The sequence below is a fragment of the Panthera leo genome, chromosome A2 (assembly GCF_018350215.1).
Source record: "Panthera leo isolate Ple1 chromosome A2, P.leo_Ple1_pat1.1, whole genome shotgun sequence".
NCBI lineage: Eukaryota > Metazoa > Chordata > Mammalia > Carnivora > Felidae > Panthera > Panthera leo.
The window spans coordinates 41,608,946-41,632,669 of record NC_056680.1 but is presented as its reverse complement, the minus strand read 5'-3'; the positions used below and the strand labels follow the sequence as shown (position 1 = coordinate 41,632,669).

Genomic DNA, 23,724 nt, shown 5'->3' with positions numbered 1-23,724 from the left:
AGTGTGTAATTTAATTTGAACAGAAATTTACCTTCTTGGATCTTAATAAAAACTCTACAAAAAGGAAATGGAGAAAAATCTTCTGATAGCTGAATTTGTCATCAAGTGAGCACCAGAAATACATTCTGGTAAACTGGACCATTGCTTTCAATTTTTCGTCCTTGTCCTATATAAGAATTATATATCCTATGTCCTTTGTCATATGACTTCTCACTAATAGAGTATATTTCTTCACTCAATTGATGTTGGGTTTAGGCACATGACTTGCTTTGTCCAATAGTATGTGGGGTAAAGTGACAGTCCTAGATACAGGCTGAAGCCATAAAAGGCATTTCATAATTCTGCTCATATTTTTTGTTTTTATGTCACTTACCACTGAGAGATATGTCTCATATAGCTATTAACTCATTAAAGACATGTAGAGCTGACCCACAGACTTGAAAACCAAAAAAATATATTTGTTGTTATAAGCCAATGAAATTTTTGAGGTTGTTTGTTAGGCAGCAAAAACTGACTATTACATTTACTATAGACTTTCCTAGCAATGTCTCTACTATGGATGTTTGATACTTACCTTCCCCGAATTTGTCTCCCTAATTTTCAGTTGGACACCCATCTTTAGTCCACATAGTCTAGCAAGAAGTGCTGGGGTGAACATGATTTGATATGCATCATGGATGCATGACTTTAGAAGGGCCAATGAGAATACATTTCAGAACTTTTGGAAGATCTACCAAAAAATAATCTCACTGTTTTCTCCTAGTATTTTACTAAAAGAATGGGAAGTTTAGGCTACTGCAGACTTCTTGCCCACATAAAGAGAAGCCCAGAATTACCAAGAGTTAATTGAACAAAGTTGAAAGTAGAGTCAAGAGACAGAGAAACAAATTTTAATGATGTGGCCCAGTTCCTGGGCCCAATTACACCTGAAGAAAAATCTAGCTTTGGATTTTTTTTCTTTGTATATGTTTATAATTTCTTATTCCTTGAATTATTAACCTTGGACCACGGAGAGATTCTTAATGCATACATTGTCTCTGATTTCAATTTAAAGGACAGGAAATAGAGAAAATATATTGTTTTAAATGCAAGTTTCTTTTATTCAAAGTGAAATACTCAGCAATTCTGCAATGTGTATAGAAAGAAGAATTCACTGTAGAAAGAGAACAATTATACAAGCTTCTGCAAAATAGATGCCTAAATCTTCTTCCATTCATATAATTTTCTTGTAAAAGTGAGTATCATTATGACATAATTATAGTTTATCCAAATCCCAACATGAAATTAACATTTCAAAGACATAACAGAATTAAAACATTTTCCTACAGGACAAAATATTTTATCAATTTAGACTAAATTTGCAATCTTCCAAACTTCACAGGAAATAAAACAGACTATCTAAAACTCTACTAAAATTAAAATGAACAAGTTTAATCCCAGTTTTATAAATAAGACACAAAAGTACCTCTGATAACAGGGAAAGTGTGTCTGTCCTGAGTTCAAGTCTGCATTAAACTATTTTTCCCAGTAAGACAGGCAAAGTATTTGTTCTGTAATTGAGTAAAAGAACCTCTTATTTCTATCACTTAATCAGGCTGCCTCAGACTCACTTAAAATTTCCCTTGGTGGGTCACCTGGGTCGTTTAGTCAGTTAGTGTCTGACTTTGGCTCAGGTCATGATCCCACAGTTCATGAGCTTGAGCCCTGCATGGGGCTCTGTGCTGTCAGTGAGGAGCCCAGTTAGGATCCTCTGTCTCCCTTTCTCTCTGCCACTCCCCTACTCTCTCTCTCTCTCTCTCTCAAAAATAAATAAACATTAAAAAAAAAAAGTTTCCCTTGGTGACCATCAGTAAGGTATACACATTGCCTAAAATGGCTAAGTGTTTGATAAGTAAATTATCAGATGTTAATATTTCATTTCTGGTTGCTTAGATACCACCTACATTTTAGGAAATAATATTCTATTTCTGTAACTGTAAATGAGATACATACTATTTTATATAATTTGTAACACACTGAAAGGTACAAAGAAGATAAAAGCCAGCCATGTTCTAATCACAGGGTATTTAGTCCTGTTAGTATGTTAATGTATTTCTCTTTAGAATTTATTTCTAGAATTATATTGTTTATACTATTGTGTGCCTTTTGTATACTTACTATATTTGAATATTTTCCTATGATAATCATTTGTTAAAAACAATTTTAGGGGAGCCTGGGTGGCTCAGTCATTTGGGCATTCGATTTCGGCTCAGGTCATGATCTCAACAGTCTGTGAGTTCAAGCCCCACGTTGGGCTCTGCACTGACAGCTCAGAGCCTGGAGCCTGTCTTCGATTCTGTGTCTACCCCTCTCTCTCTGTCCTTCCCCCACTCATGCTGTCTCTCTCTCTCTCCCTCTCTCAAACAAACAAACAAATAAAAACAATTTTTAAAAACCTCACATCTCACTTTAGGAGCCAAATTCTGACAGTAATCTTCATGAACTGCATCCTCTCATTATCTATCCGACCCAACTATCCCCCTTCTTTAACTTGACACTGGTCAAAACAGACTCTGCACTTCCTCCAACATGCCATGATGGCCCAACCTTAGTGCCTTTCTACTTATTGTCCCTTTCACCGGGAATGCTTTCCCTCCTCATGTGCATGGCACATTCCACCACCTCCTCCAAATGGCAAATCTCCGTGAGAGGCACCATGGCCTACCAGGTGACTATGGTCATAGTTTCTGGAGTCAAAATTCACATACTAGCTGGTGACCCTGGGGAAGCTGCTGAATCTCTCTGTGCTTTGGGGAACAATACCTACCTCATGGGCCTGCTGTGAGAATTAAATACATCATATTGCAAAACCTTCCTTACCAGCATTCTCAGTGTTCAAGCCAGCTCTTCCTTCTAATGTCACTCTTTCCACAGTCCATGTGACATCTGAGAGTATACTCTACTACTTACTGGTTTGTATTGTCATGACAAATGACTGATGTATCATGTGTATTGTGTAATGTCTTATCTCCTCTCACCAAAGTTCTATAGATGTAAAGGTTCTCACCTTGAGGATCACCTCAAACAAAACTGTGCTCAAAAACAAAACAAACAAAAAGTTAACACTAATATAGAACCTACAAAGCCATCACTATCCTAAGCTTCTTACAACCTATTTTTTAACTAATTAATTAATTAATTAATTAAATTTAGGTAGTCTCCATGCCCAATGTGGGGCTTGAACTCACAACCTTGAGATCAAGAGTCATATGCTTTACTGACTGAGCCAGCCAGGCACCCCCTAAGCTTCTTAAATAAAGTAATCATTTGTTTCTTGACATAACCCTTGGAATAGGAATTGTTATCATTATTATCTCAATTTTATAGATAAGAAAACTGAGGCATTCAAACACTTAAGCAATCCTCCCCACTAGTGATGCCACTAAGTGGTGAGAGAGGATTTGACCCTAGGCAGTCTGGCTTCAGAGAGAAGGCTCTTGACCACTATGTAATGCTTCTAATGAACATGCAATGATGAGATGTGCTGAATAAATTAAAGAACGACACAGCATCATATTAACAGGATCAAGTTTCTTTCCTGTGCCTGACCTCCTTCTGAAATAAAGGTAAATTTTAGTCCCTCCAAGACACAGCTTCTTCTAATCAGAGGAATGTAGGCAAGAAAGTAGAATAGTAAGGCTTTTATTTCTCATCTCTCCTTCAGCAAGAGAGGAAGAACACCTTCCTTCTGGCTGGGTATCCTAGTATGTTTTCGGGTTTTTTTTCCCCCTTTCATTCCTTCTATCACCTTCACTTGGCTTCCAGCTTCACAGTGATTTGCATCCCTAAAGCAAATGACCTTTGCTAGCCAATATGTGTGTGTGTGTGTGTTTTTGTCTTTTACATATTATAGCACAGCTTGTTAGTATACTATTAATAGCAGCAGTTTTCAAGCAATTACATCATAGTTTTAGTCAATTCACCAGAATACTTTTCTTCCCACTCCATATATATTGCATCCTAATATAATTTCTCTTATTGAAATAAGTTGTTTGCTGAATGCATTATGAAACTCCACAAGGATGTATTATGAAAGCAATACTTCCTAACTGTGCTCAGCTCTGCTCTGGCTTTGCTCAAATAGTCGTGGGGGTAGGAGAAGGGCTCCTCCTTTAATCTTGAAAGGGTGTGAATAAATCAATGTTCACGCCCTTTTCATCAAAAGGAGACTAAAATACACTTACACTTCACTGTCCTCTAGGACTACCCAGAACACGATTTCTCAAAATAGCACCCACAGAAAACATCTGCATCAGAAATAACTTGAATGCTTGATAAAAATGAGGACTATTATTTCCCATCTTAAATTTTTTTTTACTGAATTGAAATTTCACAAGGCAGGACAAAGGAATTTTCACTTTTAACAAGTACCCCCAAGTAATTTTATGTGTGTATTAATATGTATTAAACAGTATTACTCAACAAATAAATGTGCCATTTCTTACGCTGATTTCTGGGAATATAATGATGAACAGAAAAAGACAAAATCCCTGTCCTCATGGAATATCAGCTTAGCGGGGAGACAGATATTAGTAAATGACCACACAAAGGCACAGAGAATCTCTACTAGAATAAGGGCTATGAAGGGGAGAAAAATCCAAACATGGATGCTTGGCCTTGCCAGGAATTTCAAGGAAAGTGTCTCTGAAATGAAACCGCAAGCAGTACAAGTTAACTCAGGAAGAGGAGAGAGGGATTATGTTCCAGAGAGTAGGAAAGTGATGTCCTAAATCATGCAACAGAAGGAGCATGGAGAGAGAAGGACGGGCACAGGAAGCCCAGGGTGATGCTAGCAACTGGAGGGGCAGATTGGGAGAAGAAGCAAGATTGGTGACATGTGACCCCACACCAAGCCTGTAGACCAGCTCTGCCTATACTTAATACTAATACAATGGGATCCACTTAGAGGGCTGATGTGGGGAGAGGACACTGGCAGGGTGAGAGCTGAAATTATTCTTATTGACCCTAGAACTGTGCAGTCCAACAAGATAACCACCAGCCATATGAGGCTGTTTAAATGTACATGGAATAAAGTGAAAACCTCAATTCCTCTTTCACACTGACTTCATTTCAAGTGCTTAATAGTCACATGTGGCTGGTAACCACCTATCGGACAGCACAGATACAGAATATTCATGGTCGTGGAAAGTTCTAACAGCAATGCTGCACAGAGGTGGTCTGCAGACCCCAGCATGGTAGCCATCCTTTGAGAGCTGGTTAGAAATGCACAATGTCATGTCCTGCTGTGCATGGTAAGATGATTCTTAGGTGACCTATATGCATATTACAGTTTGAGGACTATAATTCTGAAGGGTAACTGACCATTTAATGAAATCCTATTAAAAATCTGAGGCTTTGGATGGGGTGAAAATCACAGATAAACTTCTAATATAGAGGATAGTGGTTAAAGAGATGTTAATATTGCCAAACAAGCGACAAGCGTGAGCCCCAGTTTCACAGGATCTCTACCAGACCTTTTAGGAACTTGGTGAAATATACACACCAAATGCTTTACATTTGGGGAAAGAAGATTGTCTTACAGTTCTTTCCAAATGTGATTTTGAGGTGTTCCCCCACTGCCCTCCCTTCCCATCCACTCCCCTGTATCATCGCTCTCTAATGCCTCACTGTTGTGTGTAGGACGGCTACATTTCATACGAATAGAATCCAGGCTGTGACACAAAAAGCTTAATTTTCTTTTTAGGGTTCCCGGTGGAAGACTATAATATGTGAAATGTTATTTGTTAGATCGTTAAAAGAAACTAATGAACTCGCTGGCTTCCTGAAATTGTATTCTATTTTTCAGGAGTATGGTTGCCTATTTATTTTTAACTGTACTATTATCATATAAATAGATCAACTTGTGGTTGTTACCGATTTCAGACACGCACTCCACTCCACTTTTATTGCACCGTCTGTTCCGTGACAAAATACCTGAGGAAACTCACCAAAATGCCAAACTTGTAAACAAAGCATTACCACATATGTGAGGATGCAAAAAACTTCCAAATAGCTTGTCTATGCTGAGGGTTAATTTTGAGCTAGAAAACAGCTGTAACAGCAACATGATAATAATCTTAAAATCAACACTTATGTGTAATAAACACTTATCACGATGGACTGAATTTCTGTTGTCCCCCAAAAGTTCACACGTTGAAGCCCTGACCTCCAACATGGTGATATTTGCAGACAGGGCCTTTGGGAGGTAAAAAAGTTTAGATTAAGTCATGAACAGGGACAGATTCTCTCCTTGACCAAACTTTAGTCTCTGTGAAAACACAGAGGAAAAGTCCATGTAAGGACACAGTGAGGCGAGGTGAGAATGGAGTGTCGGTTTTCCAGGAATACCTTTCTCACCAACAACTGAATTTACCGACACCTTGATCTTGGACTTCTAGGCCTCCAGAACTGACAGAAGTAATTTTCTGTTGTTTTACACACCATTGATAGTAGCCTGAGCAGACTAAGACACCAGATCTAACAGACTCAGATACTAGACCTGAGCAGACTAAGACACTAGCCCAGAGCCACAAACCTCACAGATTATCTCATTTATACTTACTTACATTACTAGGCAAAAGTGATAAATATTAGAAATGCTTTACAAATGAGGAAACTGAGGCTCACAGAGATTAAGTAACTTCAAGGTCACTCTGTAATTATTCCAAAGTCATCTCATATTTCCCTTTAATTCAAATCCAAAGAAAACCCATGTAAACTTTTAAGTAATGTATGGGTAAAATACACCAGCTAGAGAGTGAACCAAAGCATGGACAATGTTGCTAACAATTCTTGACAGCTGTATTAAAGTACTACCTGCATTTAAACATATGCTATTATTTTATGGATATAATTAGACTGTGTGTACAAAACAAATATATCTGTGGTTGTTTCTGGTTTTTAATCTGAGAAATCGTACTCCTTTGGATTCATGCAGCACAGACAAGACGGCCTACTAAACATATAAATGCAACTCAAAAGGAAACTCTTGTATGGATAGGAAACCTGAATCCTAATCCTTTTTCATAACTAATTTTGTGACCTTGGGCAGGTCACTTAATCTCTTAGGACAAAATGTTCTCTTGTCAAAGGGGGGGCTGGTCTTGAATATCCCCCCCCCCACCAGGGTTAACACTCTGATTTTGTGTTCTCAAAGAAAGCCTTATCAAGAACTCCATTATCTCAGCTGACAAAAAATAAAATGTTTGATCTTTATAACAGATGTAAGTCTTGCTATGGGATTACTTTGAATTTTGATCTATAGGGTCAAAACTATAAAAGAATTAAAAAAAAAAAAACAAAGAAAAAGAGAGAGACCAGAAAGAGACAGAGAGACAGAGGGAGAGAGAAAGAGAACCAGAGGTAGAGTAAGGGGGAGAGAGGAAAGGATGGAAGGAGAGAAGGAGGAAGGGAAGAAGGAAGAACAAAAAAAGATAGAAAAAAAGATCAACCATATTATGCTGTTCTACTAAAAAGAAAAAAAAAATTCAGACATTGTTTAGCTGATAAAATCTGCACTGCTAGGAAATGTAAAATAATCAATTGTACTGGCCAGGTCTCATTCAGTTGCAAGTGACAGAAACTCATCTCAAAGTGCATAAAGCAAAAACAACAATAAATTTATTGATTTACATAGATGAAAAAGTTCATGGGTGTGTATGGCTTTAGGCAAATATCTCTGCCAGCAACTCTAGGCTTACATACTCTCTCACTTTGTCTTTCTAATAAAAGCCCCAGAATTAAATCTCCTTGGCAAAAAAGGGGTCATGTGCCCATATTTAAATCAGTCCTATGGTCAAAGAAGGTCATATGCCTATTCTTTGAACCAAAGATGAGGGCAGATTCACTCTTAGTTACCTAGAAACCACAAGAAAAATTCTACCTGGATTTTACCATAAGAATGGAGAATTGATAGCTGGCAAGCAAAAAACAGTAGTCATCAGTCTTACCAAGAAAGATATTAACAGTACTGGAAAAATAATATGTGACTGGGGCGCCTGGGTGGCTCAGTCGGTTGACTGTCTGACTTTGGCTCAGGTCATGATCTCACAGTTCATGGGCTGGAAACCCGTGTCAGCTTCTGTGCTGACAGCTCAGAGCTTGGAGCCTGCTTTGGATTCTGTGTCTCCCTCTCTCTCTGCCTCGCCCCCACTCATGCTGTTTCTCTCTCTCTCAAAAATAATAAACATTAATTTGTTTAATTAAAAAAACGATGATATGTGAGTTGTTTCCCCAACTGACTAAAGACAATATAATTATACAGGCATACCTTGGAAATACTGTGGGTTCAGTTCTAGACCACCGCAATAAAGTAAATATGGCAATAAGGCAAGGTAAATATTTTTTTGATTTCCCAGTGCATATAAAAGTAATGTTTACACTATATTGTATTCTATTAAGTGAGCAAGAGCATTATGTTAAAAAATGTGCATAACCTAACTAAAAATATTGCTAAAGAATGCTAACCATCATCTGATTTTTTAGCAAGTCATAATCTTCTTGCTGCTAGGTCTTTACTTGATGTGATAGCACTGACTAATCAGGATGGGGGTTGCTGAATGTTGGGGTGGCTATGGCAATTTCTAATAACAAGACTACAGTAAACTCTGCTGCATTGATTGACTGTCCCTTTCACAATTTCTACGTAGTATGCAATGCTGTTTGATAGCATTTTACCCACAGTAGAACTTCTTTTGAAATTGAAGTCAAACCTCTCAAACCCTCTCTGCTTTATCAGCGAAGTTTATGTAATATTCTATGCATTCTATGAAATACTCTTTGTTGTCATTTCAACAAGCTTCACAGCGTCTTCACCAAGGGTAGATTCCTTCTCAAGAAACCATTTCCTTTGCTCATCTATAAGAAGCAACTCCTCATCGGTTAAAATTTTATCATGAGAGCAATTCAATCCCATCTTCAGGCTCCACTTCTAATTCTACTGCTCTTGCTATTTCCACCACTTCTGCAGTTACTTCCTCCACTGAAGTCCCAAATCCCTCAAAGTCATCCATGAGGGTTGGAAACAACTTCCAAACTCCTGTCCATGTTGTTATTTACACCTCTTCTCATGAATCATGGATGCTCTTAATTCTATCCAGAATGGTGAATCCTTTCCAGAAGGTTTTCAATTTACTTTGTCCAAATCTATCAGAAAAATCACTCTCTATGGCACCTACAGCCTTACAAAATGTATTTCTTAAATAATATGACTTGAAATTTGAAATGACTTCTCGACTCATGGGTTCCAGAATGGATGCTGTGTTGGCAGGTATGAAAACAACATAAATTCCATCATACATCAGAGCTCTTGGGTGGCCAGGTGCATTGTCAGTGAGCAGTAATAATTTGAAAGGCATCTTTTTTTCTGAGCAGTAGGTCTTAACACTGCGCTTAAAATAGTCAGTAAACCATCTGGTAAATAGATGTGCTATCATCTAGGCTTTGTTGTTCCATTTATAGAGCACAGGCAGAGGAGGCTTTGCATAGTTCTTAAGGGCCTTAGGATTTTCAGACGGGTAAATGAGCATTGGCTTCATTTGCATTATCTCCTAACCAGGGAGTCAGCTTGTCTTTTGAAACTTTGAAGCCAGGCACTGACTTCTCCTACCCACAAAAGTCCTAGATGGCATCTTCTAGTCCTAGTCCTATCTACCCACAAAAGTCCTAGATGGCATCTTCTTTCAATAGAAGGCTATTTTGTCTACATTGAACTTCTGTTCTTTAGTGTAGCCACCTTCATTAATTATCTCAGCTAGATCTTCTAGAGAACTTGCTTCAGCTTCTACATCAGTACTTGTTGTTTCACTTGTACTTTAAAGTCATAAAGATGACTTCTTTCTTTCAACCTCAAGAACCAACCTCTCCTAGAGTCAAGCTTTTCTCCTGTTACTTCCTCACCTCTCTCAACCTTCAGAGAACTGAAGAGAATTAGGGCCTTGCTCTGGATTAAACTTTGGCTTAAGGCAACCTTGTGGATGGTTTGATCTTCTAACCAAACCATAAACTTTCTCCATATCAGCAAAAAGGCTGTTTTGCTTTCTTATCATTTGGGTGTTCACTGGAGTGAACATATTTTTAAATGTTTATTAACTTTTGAGAGAGAGAGAGAGAGAGACAGAGAGTACAAACAGGGGAGGGACAGAGACAGAGAGGGAGACACAGAATCTGAAGCACAGAGCTGTCAGCATAGAGCCTGATGCAAGGCTCAAATCCATGAACCATGAGGTCATGACCTGAGCCGAAGTTGGACGCCCAAATGACTGAGCCACCCAGGTGCCCCTGGAATGAACATTTTAAATTTCTTTCAAGAACTTTTCCTTTGCATTCACAACTTGGCTAGCTTTTGGCCTATCTCAGCTTTCGACATTCATTCATCACTAAGCTTAGTCATTTCTACCTTTTGATTTAAAGTGAGAGATGTGTGATTCTTCCTTTCACCTGAACAGTTAGAGGCCACTGTAGCATTATTAACTGACCTAATTTCAATATTGTTGTGTCTCAGACAATATGGATGCCTAGGGAGAGGGAGAGAGATGGGGTAAGGGCTGGTTGGTGGAGCAGTCAGAACACATACAACATTTTTATCAATTTGCCATTTCATACAGAGGTGGTTCATGGTGCCCCAAACAATCACAACAGTGACACCAAAGATCATTTATCACAGATGACAAATATAGTGAAAATTGGTAAAAGTTTGAAATATTGAAATAATTACCATAATATGACATGTAGGCATAGAGTGAGCAAATGCTATTGGAAAAATGGTGCCAAGAGACTAGCTTGTTGCAGGGTTGGCACAAACATTCAATGTGTAAGAAATGCAGTATCTACAAAGCACAAAAAAGTGAAGCACAATACAAGGAGGTATGCCTGTAGTTGTAAATTACTGAGCATTCCTTATATGCCCCAAATTGTGCCAAATGCTTTACACACATTTCCTAATTCATCTTACACACAGATGAAGAAATAGAAGCTCAAAAAACTTATGTCACTTGCACGGAATCCCAAAAACTCGTAGGAGGCAGAGCTAAAATACAATATGGGTTTATCTCATTTCCCAGTTCATGATCATAGGAGTCTTAGCTATATGCTATTTTTCTGAGAACAAATTTGATATCTTATTTTCAGAAAGTAAAAAAAAAAAAATGCAAGTTTTGAGTAAAATAACTTCACAGTGTGGCTTCAAAAAAGAAAGATTTTTTTTGTAAGAACAAGAGTACAATCGAATATGGTTTATTAATAATGTCCAAAATGGATGTGTGACATCATCAGTATCATGCTGTTTTAAATAATTCAGTTACCTTACTTCCAAAGTACATGGTCGAAAAATAATTTTCAGAAAATATGTGCGTATGTATATACATATATATGTGTGTGTGTGTATATACACATATACATAATCAGAATTCAACAGAATTCAATGCACAGAAAAGAGTTATTAACAATCAGAACATGTAAACCTCTGAAAACCATCTGCAACTTTCATTTCAGAAATACTAGTTATATCAGTTACTAGTGATATTCCGAATTATTTCAAGCCATGCAGCTCAGGATACTGGGACACCACTAACCAGTCATTTGAAAATTGACTGTTCATATCACCCATAACCACCAACTTCTACAGGTAGTCATTGAGTTAGCACAATGGCACAACTCTGAGCTAAATGATTTTCTATAACAAGGTTGACAAATGGTGGCCTATGGGTCAAACCAGCCTGCTGCCTGTTTTTGTAAATAAAGTTTTATTGGAACACAGCCATGATCACTGATTTACATACTGCCTATGACTTTGCACTACAATGGCAGAGTTTAACAGCTGCTCCGAGGGACCTTCTGCCCTCAGGGGTCGAAAATATTTATTATGCAGTCTTTTGAAGAAAAAGGTTGGCAAGCCCTGTTCTAGAATTGCATACGTGTTGCAAGGAGGTCTTGAATTTTAAATTTTTTCTTTTAACGTTTATTTATTTTTGGGACAGAGAGAGACAGAGCATGAACGGGGGAGGGGCAGAGAGAGAGGAAGACACAGAATTGGAAGCAGGCTCCAGGCTCTGAGCCATCAGCCCAGAGCCTGACGAGGGGCTCCAACTCACGGACCGCGAGATGGTGACCTGAGCTGAAGTTGGACGCTTAACCGACTGAGCCACCCAGGCGCCCCGGAGGTCTTGAATTTTAAAGAGAAACTCCAAAAACACCAATTTTTTGCCTCTTTTCTAAATCATAGGGAAGGAAGCTAATAGTTTATGAATACAGACTGAATTTCTAATGCTATAAAAAGAACATGATATCACACCTCAAACCACACTTTGAAAATGAGGTAATGAACTGCTTACCAGGCCAGCTGCTTCTGAACAATTGAGAGTTCACCTGGATGCCTGGAGGGTCCTCTCCTGCTTTTACTCCTTTAAATGCTGGTGTTATTCTTCCCTTAAAAAAGGAGTTAATGAGGTGGAATCTTTTCATTTGTGCTCTTTGGGATGTTATCATTTAGGAGCTATGACATGAACTTTCTTTTCTAAAAGTTCCTTGAAACCTTCTAAACCTTAAAACCTTCTGTAATGGTTTCCCTTTCATTGGTTTCTACAAACCATGTCTTGTTTCCTTCCCACTAAATCATGATGACCCTACAGTCATATATGAATTAGACATGTTCAACCCTTAATAGGTATTCACAGCACCATGTGGCTACTGAGGGACTTTGCTTACCCACATGTCCTTTGAAAGATTAACTAGGCACTTGGCCTTCATTGGTCTGTACTTGGAATTATTGCATTTCATCTGTTCTTCTTTAGCAGCTTGGGCTCTGGATGACCCACTTCTAGTAAAGAGGGTATTTGCTTAACATTAGAGCATATTGTATTTTCCTTGATTCTGAATTAAATTCTAAGGCTAAGGCTTGGGTTTTCTATACACAGACTGGTAACTCTAACCTTATTTGATTGGATGGAAAGACGGTATATTGGATGTGAAATTCTTGTCTTGATCCTTTATCCTCAAGTCTAGACTGCACATGGAATCCCTGATCAAATTTCTAGCAGTTACATGCCAGTGACCTATTAGACATTAGGGTATACCACTGAGAAATATTTCCAATGGTCGGGCATTAGAAATGCTGGATACATTTCACTTGTGCTATTTAAATAAATGAGTCATGTTTCATTGTGCACCATAATGTGTCACTGTGGCCACACAAGCTTTAGATTTTTCAGATTTTCAACAAATTCTTGAGTGAAGACATGAATGTGAACACACACAAGAAATATTCACCCCAAGCCAGGACAGAATATATCCCTCTCAAAGAAAGAACACATTTCTGGTTGTAAAGAGACCATATGGCTACCAAGAAGCAAAACAAACAACAACCCTTAGAATATTTTTAAATCAGCACAGGAAAACTGTTGACAAGGCAAATAGGATTGCAATGTGAGTGAGAAAATCAGAACTCTTGAGTTAAGATCATACTGAAGGACAACTCATTCACTGCTCCAGGCTGTTCCACTTAAAGGGGGCAGTTGCCCCTCCCCCCATGCCCCAGAGTCCATATACTCCCAAAAGAGCCTTCATATCTGTAAATTCCCCTTCTGGAATGCCAATTCTACATACTTGAACTCCTGAAATGCAAATGGAAAGCCTTCCACTAACTCTATGGTTACATACATTTTGATATGACTGTCTTAAAGCTTGTTTGAAAATACATTGAGTGTGTTCACTGTATGCTTTTTCCCTATCAAACATTCATCCAAGGTGAAGACCTTGTCACCAAGAGGTGGTTATCTGTTCCAGGAGTCAGTACATGCCTAACAAACCAGTTGGAGTCAAGGTCCCCAGGTCTTTTTCTCTACAACTCCTAGAAAAGATGTATCCTCCTTCCACTGAAAATGCCCAGCTGCTCCCAGGTAAGCCTGGAAAGATAGGCATACTGGCTCCAGAAAGGCAGACTCTGTCTGACAATGAAGTCAGCACAGACAGCAGAGCTAGGAGACTGGAAAGATGAATCCCAAATACCATCATTTGAGTCCAAGAGTGAAGTGCTTTCTAAAGAAAGAACTGGTGTTGCTTGAGTTACCTAATTCACTTTTTGTGTAAGCTGCTTAGAGATGTCACGTGTAGAATAGGCACAGATACAAGGTACTTTTTTTTTAGTGATCAAAAAATAATAAACTCTGATATGTTTATATCAGAATTTTAAAGACATGTGCTACTTGACAGGAAAATGTTGATATGTGAGGAGGGAAGAGGAAGAAGAGTCCGTAGGTCTGAATGGAATGCAGAGTGACCAGGCACACTGAAAGGAGAGGGTGGTGGGCTATGATGGGAGGAGCATTTCAAAAGGGAAGTGAGCAGACATGGAAGACAAGCTTTTCATGTACTTGACCACTATGTCTGAGGCTAGGAATGATTTAGCAAAATGGGAGATCTACAGTTTCATGTAGGACTGAAGCTAAAATATCCCAGCAAAAATATATCCCCATTGATATTATCTCTGTCATGAGCCAGAGGGTTTGATATGTTAATATTTATTGCATATTTTTGACTTATTAACAAATTCTCTACCATAGATACCAGCTCAGAACTTTGCAGCTACTACTGAGCCACTTATGGCCCCAGTCTCTAAAGATGAACCTGTGGGTCCTGAGGTGGCCAAACCCTGGAATAAGTCATTATCATCTATGAAAAGCTATGAACAGCAACGGTGGGAATCTTAACAGTCATGTCTGTTTTGTTCAAGTCATTTTTATCTCCCTGCTACTGTCTCCTCATCTGCAAAAGGGAATAGAATATGGAGATAATATAGAGATTTATACTGGAATATTACACTCAATTTAAAATAATACATGAAAACTGTCTATTTAGCACCATACTATGGAAGGTACTAATTAAATTATAGCTGCTTTATTTTCTATAAACAAATTTTACATTTGTTTGCTGATCACATTTGCATTTGTCTGTAAAGGCACATATTTAAGACTGAAATTATTTTCCCCAAACAGAATGTATCTATCAAAGTATCTTATAAAAGGAAAAGCTTTGACTTTTCAGAAAGCTGTATTATTGGCATTGTTGAAATACTGGAGTTAGAGGAGAAAAATGCATGGAATCATGTATATATCTAATTATTCCATCCTCTTAATCAGGTAATTTGTTTATTACAAGGCAATTATTCACACTGGAATTACTAGATGATGCCAGAGAATAAAATTGGGTTTCAACAATAATTTGAGGCTATAGTGTTTTTTATGAGGAAATAATATGCATAAATAAAACAGATTAATAATCTACTTAAATTATTACTTCTTTTACGGTCTGTTTATGTCCCAGTTTCAAAAATATATACGTTAATCATGCTACTCAGCAGTGCAATCATTAAAGGTCAGCATACTTTTATAAAAGCTGAAAGGGTCTAACGGACTTGGCAAAAAGTATTAGCCTCACCAGAAAGCTAGCATTTAGGAGTCAATGGAAAACCCAAAAAGTTGTGAAAGCAAATATAGAAAGAAGTACCTATGCATAAAATATTCAGCAAGATAATAAGGTAATATGACACTGGTGAACTGTAAAAAGGGTATTTCAGAGTGCAGATGGGAGAGAAGAACAAAAAATATTTCAACGGCCTTAAGATTTCTGACTTTATTCTGGTATGAATACAGTAAAAATCAATGAAGAACAAAACTGAACAAAGGTATGAAAGAGATACTTGTGTTTTTTTCTGTTAGTGGAAATGGAGACTAAACGTAAAATCATTGCTTCTTGTTGATCTCTCCTCCTCCTCTTTACTCCAAACCCACATCACAGCCTAGGCTCTCCCTTCTGACGTTCATAATTCACTTGCTAAAACTGAAATAAAACATGCAAACAGAAAAATGCAGAGCAATTTACAATTATTTTTGACACTTATATACATAGACTCACATGGTATGTGTTCTTTCTTTTTGAATTTAATTTACAAAATATAATGGTTTTGAGATATTTTTTTTGCCTATTGTTACATACAATGTAGTTTTCACTGCTGGATGGGTATATACCATACAAATTTTAATATTAAAGTAATACTGTTATAAACTGCCTCGACCAGCCTTTTCCACTCTTCTTTTTTTAATATATCCAGGAGTGGAATTTCTGGGCCAAAGCTTTGTGCACCTTTCCCTTTAAGTTTCCAGACTAGTTGTACCAATTTACCTTACTACTTGCACTGCTTGGCTGTTCCCATGGGTCCATAACTCCCTCAGTATTTAAGATGACCATGTTTATTTGTTTTTTTCTTAATTTTAGCCATTTTTACATTAATGACATCTCATTAGGTTCCTTTTTTTTACTAACATATAATATACATGCAATAAAATATACAGGTATCAAATGTTCAGTTTGATGGGCTTTGATAAGTTTATTCACCCATGTAACTACTATCCATTCACCCATGTAACTACTATCCAGAATTGGGTACTACTCTCCAAAGTGAAATACCCTAAATACATTTCTATCACCCCAAAATCACTCTCTTGCCTTTTCCATTCAATCCCATGCTCCCCCACCTAAAGTATTACTGTTCTAATTTCTATCACAGTAGTCCTCTTCTTGGATTTCAAATAAATGAAATCCTACAGAATATAATCATCTATGCATGGTTTCTTTTGTTCAAAATTGTGTGTTTAACACTGCATCTATAAGATTCATTATGACATGGATTGTATCAGTACTGTTCATTTCCTTTTTATTGTCAAGAAATAGTCCACTGTATGAGTATACTACAAGGTGTTTATTCCATTCTCCTGTGCATGAGCATCTGAGTTGTTTCAAATTAGGGGCTATTTGATGAGGCTGTAAAAAACAATTTTATAAATATTTTTATTGGACATGTGTTTTTATTTATCTTGTGTAAATGCCTAAAATGGAGTTCCTGGGTTGTGGGATAAAATATCTGTTTAACTGTATAAGAAACTGCAAAACATGTATTTGTATAATTTTATATTCCCATCAGCATTTATGAAAGTTAATTGTTCTACATCCTTACCAACAAGTATTCTTATTGCTCTTAACTGTTTTCCATTCTAACAGGTGTAAAATGGTTTGTAATTGTGTTTTTTCTTAATTTTTTAAATTGAATTACAGCTGATATATCATTGTGGTTTTCACTAGTATTTCTCTGATGATTAGTATACAGCCTTTTTTTTTGTGCTTATTGGTCATTTTTGAAAAACATTTATTATTTATTTAATACATTAACAACTTTGTCTCCCTCACTACCTATAACTGGGATTTCATCTTATTTCGATACTGAATAATGAAACAATGACAAAACTAATCATAATAAGCTACTTCAAAAAGAGAAGCTAACACAACTCATTTTCTTTTAACAGGCACAATATAAACATATGCCCTCTAGAATGTACAATGCTTTAGTCACTAAGAAATTCAAGGGGTTATTGAAGCATGCAGGCAAGACCAGGGTGTGGTAAAAGAGCAGCTGAGATGCTGTGCAACTGTTTAAGAGTTTTCGACACTGCATCTTTCTGCCACTAGGTGAATCCTGACATGGGGAAGATTTTAGTTACTGCCGAAGGGAGACACAGTAACTGCTAAGTTGACTTAGGGGCTGCACACAGGAATCAATAGCCAGAAAAGTACTAAACATGGCTGACTTTATCCTCTGTGTCCATTTGGCACAGCAAGTGGCAGAGTCTCTACAATGGTGATGCAGCCCCTGGAAGTGGCTTTCAACACTTTGTCCATGAGGGCTTTGATTCCTTGGGCAAAAGCTTCCCATTCGAATACACCCAGAGGTCCACTGCACACAATCTGCTTAGCCCCAGCAACTGCCTCTCAGGACCACCTTCCAAGCCCATTCAGCCAGCAAGTATGCCAGAGGTCACCGTGCTTGGCTAGTCCTAGCATTCTCATCAAACTTGTCAGCAGTGACAAAGCCAACATGCAAGGTAATCTTCACACTGTTCTTCCCAGCTTTGGACATCAGGTCTTTGATGATCTTGGCTCCCTCATCATCAAAGTAGAAACGTGCCATTGTCCATGTCGTTGAGCACCTTAAGGAAGGTAAAAGCCATTCCAACACCAATAAACATCTCCTTGACTTTGTTCACCATATTATTGATCCATTGGGTCTTGTCTGTAACTTTAGGTCCACCCAGGATGGCAGGGAAGGGTTGCTGGGCTCTCCAAGGCCTTGGTAAAGTAGTTCAGTTTCTTCTTCATCAAGAAATTTCCAGCATTCTGTGGCAGACTAAATCCCACCATTCAACTGTGGGCTTGGTGACCAGTGCCAAAAGCATCATTGACATAGACATCCCCTAGCTTGGAAAGTGAAACTCAGAAGGCTTCTATTTTGGCTGGCTCAGCTTTAGCCTTGTTCCCAGAAATATCTTTTGCCTTCCCTTATTCCTTCACATGAAAGGGAAGGTTCTGCAGCAAGATGACAGACCCAGAAGAAGGATCAGCACAAGCTTTCTCCATTTCCAGGCTCATACAGTCCTTCAAGAACAAAATCTCAGCTTAGCAGAGATTTGAATTCTATAGCAACTGGCTCCAAAGAGTATTTGTCAGGCATGGACAAACCATCAGACCAGCCCAGATGGCTCATAAGAACAAGTGACTTGGCTCCATTGTCCAAGCAGAATTTGATGCTTGAGATGGCACCCTTGATTCTCTGGTTGTTTGTTATCTGATTGTTCTTCACAGGTACGTTGAAGTCCATTCTCATGATGACCCACTTCCCCTCCATGTCCAGCTTGTCCAGAGTCTGCTTGTTAGAAAGCAACATCTTGGCAATACAACAGCAGCAAGGTTGAGAGCTTAAACAACACTGTCATTCTTATATCATCTTTTGCAAAGTGTTTTTTCAAAAGTTTTACCCTTTTTATTGGATTATTTGTCTTCATAAGATTGATTTGTGGAATTCTTTATATATTTTAGATAAAAGCCATTTGTCAGATTTATGCATATAAATATTTGTAGTGTGTGGCTTCTATATTCATTTTCTTAATGATTTCTTTTGATAGAAGTTTTCTCTTTAATATTGATATAGCTCAAATTATCAATTTTTATAATGACTGGTGGGGTTTTTTGTTTAATAAATCTTTGCCTACTCAAGGTGACAAAGACAATTTCCTATCTTTTCCTCTAGAAGATTTATGGTGGTAGATTTTATATTTAAGCCTTTGATACATCTTGAATTAGTTTAACGTTGGTGTGTGGAGTGTCATATAGAATTGATCCAGCACTATCTGTTTATAAAGAGATTTCTTTTGAATGGTTTTAAGTTAGCACCTTGGCTGAAAATAAGTTGACTATATAATTTATATCTGTATCTACATCTATATTTAGACTCTGTTTGGTTCTACTGATTTGTCATTCCTTATACCCATAGTATAGTCTTAATGTAGCTTTATTGCAGTTTTAAAAGAATTACGAATTTAAAAGAATGTTTTTCCATTTTGTTCATTTTCAAACTCCCTTTGTTAATTCCATTTTAATTTTAGAACAATTCATAAGTTTCCCTCAAAAAAACCTTCTGAGATTTTGACTAGGATTGAATGAATCTGTAGACCTCTGATTGCTTTTAAGATTTATTATTTATCTTTTGTTTTCAATAATTTTACTATAACATACCTCAGTATATTTATTTTGATTCTATGAGTTTTAAAGAACTTCTCAAATCTCAGCCTTGAATTCTCTAATTAGTTTTTAATAATTCTCAGTCACAATCTTTGCAATGATTGCTTCTTCCTAATTAACTCTTCTCTAATTCTAAGACTTCAATTGAATATTTGTTAGATGTTTATACCATATTTTAATTGTCTATTACATTCTCCATATTTTTGGAGCTCCTTGCTTCAGTTTGGACATTTTCTCTGATCTATCTTCTAACTCACTTATTCTTTCTTCAGCTACACTAAATCGGATGATTAAACTCAATTACTCAGTTTAATAACCTCTCAACTACAGGAGTCTTTTCTGTTTTAAAAAAAAATTAACATTTATTTATTTTTGAGAGACAGAGAGAGACAGAGTGCAAGTAGGGGAGGGACAGAGAGAGAGGGAGACACAGAATCCAAAGTAGGTTCCAGGTTCTGAGCTCGAACCCATGAACCATGATATCGTGTCCTGAGCTGAAGTTTGACACTTAACCAACTGAGCCATGCAGGTGCCCCTCAACTACTAACATCTTAACTTGTTATTTTAAGTAATAGAATTCCCCATTGTCAAATTTTCCTCTTCTCTGTCAAAATATTCCATTTTGTCAATTTCTGAATATATTAACTAACTTAAAAGTTATGTACTATCCCTGTAATATGTGGTTATTCTCTTGATAAATCTTAATTGCCTGCTTTTTCTCTTGTTTTTTAGCCAATTCTTAATTTTTTGTGCCTGATTACTTTTTATTGTTTTCCAACATTATATATCAATAAATAGAAAATTTATATCAATCATTCAAAGATTTAGCTAATGCCATTGCCATCTTTTTTTCAGAGAGGAATTATTTCTGTTATCATCAAGCAGCTGGGTGCATCACCATAATCCAGTTAGGAATTCAGATTATTTTATTTTATTTTATTTTATTTTATTTTATTTTATCTTATTTTATTTATTTTTGAAAGAGAGAGGGAGAGAGAGACGGCAGGGGAGGGGCAGAAAGAAAGGGAGACAAAGAATCCAAAGCAGGTTCCAGGCTCCAAAAATGTCAGTGCAAAGCCAGATGCCTGACCCAGGTCTTGAACTCATGTGCCATGAGATTATGACCTGAGTTTAATCAACTGAGCCACCCAGGTGCCCCAGGAATTGAGATGATTTTAAACTGGGCTTCAGTTATGAGAACTGGTCTAGTTCCCATTTCCTGTTACATATAAAATGTAACAACTTTAGATATCCACAGAAAACTTGGGTACTTACAAGAACTGTTAACTCCACATTTTCCCCAGTATGTGAAAGTGTCAATGTTTTGCTCAGTGCCTTATCCTCTCACCAATGATAAATGTTTTACCATTTATCATTATTTTTAATGGAAAAGGTGGTTCCAGACACTGAAATAAAGTTCCTTGGTGTTCCTCCTTTTGGGTTCTTGGTTCTTTCAGTTCTGAATGCATTGCTAGTGTTTTTGGGTCTTAAAATAGATATTTAAAAACATATTTTCCTAAATTACTTAGCTGTTCTCAGCAAAAAGGCTGTTCTTAAATGTCCTAGATAGTCATTGCTAGAAAAATATTTTATCTCTCTTTAAAAGTAGATTTTTACAAGTTACTGAACCAGCTTTAAAAATATATATTAAAATATCATTCTCTCTGATAAATTTAGAATAGGCAAGGTTTTCCTTATTGAGATTCAGTTAATTTACATCTGGAATCTTTAGTTGGGATATGTCAATTTTTAACTGGTAATTATAGACTTTGCTTGATGACAAGGCAGGTGTGACCCATAAGTGTAACTTACTGGGAATAAAACAGGATGCTATGATTACTTAATGCCTGGATTTACCCCTGATATATATATATATGCACAATGTATGCCCAAACCAGCATAGCAAAGGCTGAAAAAAATGAGCTGAAATTTAAACCATTACCCATAAAAGATGAGACAGATCTTATAGTCTGAACATAACTGGACTGATTCCCTCCTACGACAAAGCCATCTACATCCCCATGAGGACTACAGTAGCAAGAGAATCTGTAAAACATAACATCAACAGTGACTAGGATAAAACCCAAAATTAATTGATAATTAATTCCCTTTTAAGAAAAAAGACAACAGGTATGAAATCCAAGATGACCCAGATTTTGAAATTATCATGATAAGGACTTTACAGTAACTATTATAACTACTACTGTTATAACTTTTATAACAAATACATATAGAATGAATACAGAGATAGAAAATACCAGCACAGACACAAAAAATATAAAAAAAACCAACTAAATGAAGTTTTAAATCTTAAAAGTACAATATCCTAAAATAAAGTTTACTGGATGGGCTCAATAACAGAAGATATATAACAGAGGAAGGTGTCTACAAACTCAAAGATAGATCAATAAAAACTACTCAAACTCAAGAAAACAGAAAAAATAATATTGATTAAAAAATTAAACAAGACTTAGGCACATGTGAAACAATGATAAAATATCTAAAGTGAGTGGCATTGGATTTCCAGAAGAAGAAGATAAAAAGATTAGGGCACAAATAGAAATTTAAAAACAACATTTGGAAATATCCTAAATTTGATGGAAAACATAAACTTATAGCATCTGGAATCTCAGTAAATACTACAGGATAAATTCTAAGAAAATCATGCATAGATACATAGTAAGCAAACTGCAAAATACAAAGGTATTTCAAACAAAACTAAACACATTACACGGAGAAGGGTGATAATTTAAATACTACGGATTTCTCATCAAAAATTACCAAGAACATTTAGTATAATGACATTGGTAAAGTACTGACATGAAAAACAAAAAATAACTTTCAACCCAGATTATATATCCAACTAAAATATTTTCAAAAATAAAAGATAAATGAAAGCATCAAGGAAAATATCTCACATCAAGGAAAAATGAAGACAGTCCATTGCCAGTCAATCCAAACTACAAGAAAAAAAATTAGGAAAGTTCTTCAGGATGAAGGAAAATGAAATCGGAGGAAAAACTGAATCTCCAGGAATGAATGAAGAGACTGGGAAAATTGTAAGAGGATGTGTCCTGAAAAAATCCAACTGGCTGATTTTGATAGCTAGATACAAATATCAAAAAGTCTTACGTGAGATGTTTGCCCCTCAAGATTGAGATTGGTCAAATGTGTTGTGTCACCGAGATGCTTCCTTTTAGAATAGAACGACTCATTTCTCCAGTTGCCAGGGCTTGTTGGCTACTAAAGTATCACAGGTGAGATGTACTCAAGATATGCCCTCATTCAAGGGAAGCTGCCTCATCCACTATGTGCCTTTCCCACGGATCACCCACATTCAATGACTGGTCTACATTGGGGTATAAAACCCCATCTGTCTTGTCTCAACTTGGGACAACCCTGATCTTTCAGCCCCTCAGCTCTCCACACAATCAGCTGATAGCCCTTGTTCTAATCACACCACATCTCTCTACATCATCTTATTTCATCACTCCCTTGTAGATGTGTTCCAAAGGGCCCTCCCCAACAAACTCTGTGCATGCAAATCTCTGATTCCAGTCTGTTTCCCAGGTAACTTGTCCTAAAGGAGTTTAACATATACAGAGGCCTTAGAAAGCTGAGTCCTTTGAAAAAACTATGAGGGTGAGGGGGCGAGGAAAGAACACACATCAGAGGAATTTTCAGCTGACGATAATCATTTACATTGTTTTTCTCAGTATGATTGGCTAAATAAAACACATTCACGGAACTGTGTTGAAAGGCAAATGATAGCGTTGAGACCTGCTTTCTATCAAGACTCCATCAACTCTAAGATACTGTATGGGATCAGTCTACTACCAGTCTAAAATGCCAAAGATTAAAATAAATAGAACACAAGTGGAAAATGAAACAAATGAGGCAATGTTCTCCTAAGCCATAAAGTGTGGAGAGAAGTAGGTGCTGAATTATTGTAAGGAGCCATAGTTATTCACTGGCATTTGCGGCAAACAGACCAAATCTTCTTTTAGAAGCAATGACAAATTTATGCTGAACAAAAAAATCTCGCTTTCTTTAGGTCAAGCACAT

At 37.0% G+C, this 23,724-nt stretch overlaps 1 pseudogene; it reads right to left on the bottom strand.

Annotated features, from left to right (window-relative positions):
* Nucleotides 1-17,657: 17,657 nt before the first annotated feature.
* LOC122213407 lies at nucleotides 17,658-18,805 on the bottom strand (annotated as a pseudogene).
* Nucleotides 18,806-23,724: the final 4,919 nt, after the last annotated feature.